A 5,403-nucleotide genomic window follows, 5' to 3' on the forward strand; every position below is an offset into this window, starting at 1 on the left:
TATATATATATATATATATATATATATATATATATATAGTATATATATACTGCCTGATGTCGCCACCTGGATTTAACTAAGCAAACAGGTACAAGCCTCCTATTGGATAATTACTGTATGGGTGATTATCTTTCAGCTGCAACAAGTTACTTAACCCCAACTGGTGCAATGAGTTTCTTCTCATTTCGTAAACAACCTTGTTGAAAGACACATCGCGTGGTTGTGGAAAAGATGTCCGTCTGTTTGAGAAGGGTCAGACCATTGGCATCAAGTAGAGAAAACATCTAAGGAGATTGCAGAAACTACTAAAATTGGGTTAAGAACTGTCCAACGCATTATTAAAAACTGAAAGGATAGTGGGGACCCATCGTCTTCAAGGAAGAAATGTGGCCGGAAAAAAATCCTGAATGATCATGATCGGCTATCACTTAAACGTTTGGTGAAATCAAATTGAAGAAAATCAACAGTAGCACTCAGGGCTATGTTTAATAGTGAAAGTAAGAACATTTCCACATGCACAATGTGAAGGGAACTCAAGGGATTGGGACTGAACAGCTGTTTAACATTAAGAAAACCACTAATCAGTGAAGCTAACTGGAAAAAATGCTTCAATTTGCTAGGAAGCATAAAGATCGGACTCTGGAGCAATGGAAGAAGATCATGTGGTCTGAAGAGTTCAGATTTACCCTGTTCCAGAGTGATGGGCGCATCACTGTAAGAAGAGAGACAGGTGAGGTGATGCACCCATCATGCCTAGTGTCTAATCGTCAATGCAAGATCTTGGAGAAAAATCAATACAACACTGGATGGAGATGGATCTTGTGACATTGCAGAAACTTATCGAGACAATGCCACAGCGAATGCACGCTCTAAATCAGGGCTATTCAACTAAACTGTTCAGAGGGCCACAGTTACTGAAAGCCAGCAGCTCAGGGGCCAAACTTCCAGCAGTTAAAGTCATTATGTAAATAAACCAAGTATTACAATAATCTGTTACCTTTTAAATGTGTTTATTTTGTTGCATTGAATCATAAAAGCAATAAACAGAAGCCACAATCCAAACCCAGAACCAAAAAAATTATATATATATATATATATATATATGTATATGTATATGTATATTTATTTATTTATTTATTTTTAATTTATTTTTATTCTTCAAGCGGGCAGAGTTAAAATTTGCTACAATCGTCACTGATTCCCACCGCCCTGTGCACGTCCACACATGATTTGAGGGGTCACCTATGAGGCAGAGAGCGAGAGCAACAAAGTGAGAGACAGAGCCAAACAGGAACAGGAAATCTTTTGCAGTAGAACAGGAAATGTGTGTGGGCATGTTCTCACAGACTCTGTGTTGCTGAGGTGCAGGGTTTTTGTTTTGAAGGATGTGCCACTTTCCATATTTTCCAAATCATGATAATAAAGAGAAAAATCCCAGCGTGAGATGACGGATGTTTGCGTGGTCAGCTGAATTATTTCAGAGTGTGCTGTCTGAAATCAGCAAAAAGCGTCAACTTTAACGGGCTTATTGTAACGAACAGGAAAAAGTGCCTTATCTGTTGTCATTGTTTGTGTTTCATATCTAAAACTATCGTTAAACAAGTCAAGGAGTGTTAGATTATGGAGACTAAATGTGATTATAATGTTTGCATGTAATTGTCATCAAGTTATCAATGCTTTTTTTTTTACAAAGACCAAACAAACCTTAGTTGAACTTTGTTTTCCATCTAACAGCCTGTGAATGAACCGGCTTCTTCTTTACAGATACAAGAGCAGTCAGAGTTGTCTTTCCTAATTATTTTAATCTCAAGCACAAAGGAAACAAACAGGCTGGTTTGATTGTATCTTTTACAAATGTGTGCATCTCAGGGCAATAAACCCAAATGATAACTCTGTGACTGAACAGGAAAAACTGAACAAAAGGGAATTTTGACTCATATTGTGTTTTATCTAATCAACAAAGCAGTTACACTGACACAGGAGGAAGTTAAAACTTACACAATGATGGCACACACACACACACACATACACACACGCAGATGCAGCCCAGTGTTCAGTGTTTGAGTGGCGTATTGTTCTCTGGGATACAGGACACAATATCCAACTCTGGTAATAGAGGTTAGATTAATTGCTGACAAATCTGTATTCAGCAGTTCCCTTTCTCTCTGCTGACAGATTTATGACAGAGATTGATGGAGAGGAGGGACGAGCTGAGAGCCACTTCTGTTCAGTTTGAAAGGAGGACACCCGCTCAGCGAGCCCAAGAGAAAAAGAGAAGAGGAAGAGATAAACGGGAATGTTTCGTGTGAATCAAAACGTGCAACAGAGCTGCTGTTTTTGTTGAACTCGTGGATATGATCTTACATTTTAAGGTGTTTTGTCTATAAATGTTGCCCTGTAGAAGATTGTCTTTTATTGAATAACTATTTTTATAATATATGTATGAAATAGGTGAACTTTGGTTTACTTTTTGTCACCTTCAGAGCTAACCATTTCAGCTGTTTCCAGTTTGTGCTTTACATTTACTTTACAGGCAGTAACTGTCAGCAATCTTTTGCTCTAATTTTTTTAAAAGTGTTTTTAAAGAAGTAGTTCATAAATTTTGAAGATGGATTTTGTGGAAAGCTTGAGAAATATTATTATCTTACTTGTTGTTGATAGCACTTTAAATGAATTGGAAAAACCAAACCAAGTTTGATCAAAGAGCTGTCTACAACAGGTAAGATATTAACTGTTTGAACCTTTCCACAGAAACCCAAATCCAAAGAATTTGAGCTATCACTAAGACAGTCCAACCAAGTTAAGTCAGGTCATCGGAACTGTTTCTTTTTTTGTTGTTGTTGTTGAGACGTTTCATCTTTCATCCAAAGGACTTCATCAGTCCGAGGAGGCACAACAAACTCAGTCTCAAGCAGCACACTCACACCAGTTTGCTGGTGTTAAGATGGTTTCTGGGGCCCATCCTCTCCCCCATAGACTCCTCTGGGACAGCCAGAGCCAAAGTACTTCAAAATATCAAAGTTCATGCTCAATAATCCAGGTTAAAAAATAAAAAAATCTCCTTAGACTGATTAAGTAATTTGGATGAAAGATGAAATGTCTTACAAAAAATAAACCATCCAGATGACCTGACTTAACTTAGTTGGCCTTTTTACTTGGATTATTGAGCATGAACTTTGATACTTTAAGACAGTGTTTTGATTGACAACATGCAGCAAACTGTGTGGGAAAACAGCTGCTTGTTAGTTTCAAACGAGTTCTATTCTCAAAGCACCTTAAGGGAATAATGTGTACATTCTGCTTATTTTCTATTTTTAATTCTCAATGTATTTGTCAATTTAAATACTAACTTCATTAAACTTGGCCAGGGTTAGTTTTTAAAAATGTTTTAAATTTCATAACCCCCTCTATTGCAAGGTGTACAGAATTGGAGATCTGCACAAAGCGTACACGCTTTACCCTGAGGTCCGATTTGGTCCCATTGACTCCCATTATAACAACATATTTTTGATGTACTGTAATCCTGACATAATGCTCTTTCATGAATACCCAATAAATCCAAGCATCTATCTTTAAAATAAATGGAAAACAGGCTTTAGGTGGGATGACCCCGCCCTACAACCCCCACAGGGGCTTCAAGACCTTCATTACATATTAAGGTAATGGAAGGGAAAAAAAAGCTGAATGATTCAAAAATAGTCTTGGTGTGTTGGGATTGATATTAACAAGTGGTGTGAATGTGTGTTTGTGTGTGAAATCTGAGTCGCCAAATGGATTCTGTTTTTTTTTCTTGATCAACAGCAAGCCTCCTTACTCCATTTGGATACGTGGTGTAACATGTTTATGCAGATCCATGTTTTAAAGTTTACCAGAGGAGTTTTCAGTCTTGTCTGGCTGGTCATTTCTCCAGCAGATGAGGAGAAGCCTGACAGTAGAGGAAGCGCTAGCTGCAATCTTGCAGTCCTCTGAGGAGAGGGAGCAGGATGAGGAAGATGTTAGTGAAGATTCCTCTGAGGGCCAGAAGGGATTAGGGGAGGAATTCCTGCCAGTCACAAAGGAGCCTTGTCAAATATTCCACTTTGCACCTCATCTTAGAAAATATTGCATATTTTATGTTTTTCCAATAGAAAAAAAAATCAAGGGTAACTATGAAAATGTAAAAAAAAAAACTTTACATCTATAATTGGGTTTGAAGCTGTTGAAAGATTTGATGCAATGGAAGTAAAAAAAAAACATTTATATATTATTACATTATACATTACATTTATTTGTCATTTATACATTATACAACACATCAAAAACAATTTTAATTAGACTTTTATGAGAGGGAGCATTTGTGGCCTTAGGGTAAAAGCTGTAAAGTTTTTGAATAAACTATCATTGCTCCAAAATTAATAATGCATCAAAATCAATGTCATTATCAGTTATTGACCCAGTTAAGGCAGTAATAACCGCATGCCAAATGTTCTACTTTGCACTTTGTTTTTGGAAAATATTGCATATTTTGTTTTTTTCAGAGGAAAAAAATCATGGGTTTTATGATGAAAATTGTATAAAATTTAAAAGAAAAAAATGGAAAAATAATAACTAAACAGTTATAGCCTATTTAGATTTAGGTCTGAAGTTTCTGACAATATTTGATTCAGTGGATGTAAAAAATATATACATTTTTTATTGAACTTTTATAAGATGGACCATTTTGGGCCCAAAAATGTTAGGTATAAAGTCATTTTAAAGGTGCCTCAAGGGTTAAGAACATTTATATCATTTTATCTAACCTGTCTGTTGACAACATCAAAACTACCAGAGCTGAATACTACAGAGCACTGCATTCCAGCTGCAGCACAATCTGCAACTGGTGAAGTGTTTTTACCATTACACAGGCTTACCTAATTACCTTGAAATCATAAATCTGCGCTCAGCGGTATGGGCACCCCCAGCTGATTTGCTGAAAGTGGACACAAACGGATGAGCTGAGCATCAGACAAATTTCACAGAGCTATGTGGGGGATCAAAAGCTTTTTACAGGATCTGTCTCATGCTGCTGATCCCCTGATTGAGTGCACGAGATAAAAACATCTAAAATGTCTTGTCCATCACCCTCCCTTCACTTGATGTCACAGCCAGAAGCATGTCTCATTGGCTGAGGCAGTAACCCGCCAGCTGCTTGTAATCAGGGGCATTTGGGAGTGGGGGGATTGCATGACACTCCCCCCGAGGCGCACATCCACTCATATGTGTACACGTACAAAGTGCAGTGCATCTTTAACCTAAATCCTTTTGCCACAGGCTACTCCTCTGCTGTGAGGATCACCTCCAGATGTGCTTAACTGAGCTCCCACTGCTATCTGGGGGAGGGGTCGTTGTACAAGAAGACTATCACAATAAAAGTTTGACAGAAGA

Source organism: Nematolebias whitei, chromosome 7, assembly GCF_014905685.2.
Source record: "Nematolebias whitei isolate Nwh7 chromosome 7, NemWhi1, whole genome shotgun sequence".
Classification (NCBI taxonomy): Eukaryota; Metazoa; Chordata; class Actinopteri; order Cyprinodontiformes; family Rivulidae; genus Nematolebias; species Nematolebias whitei.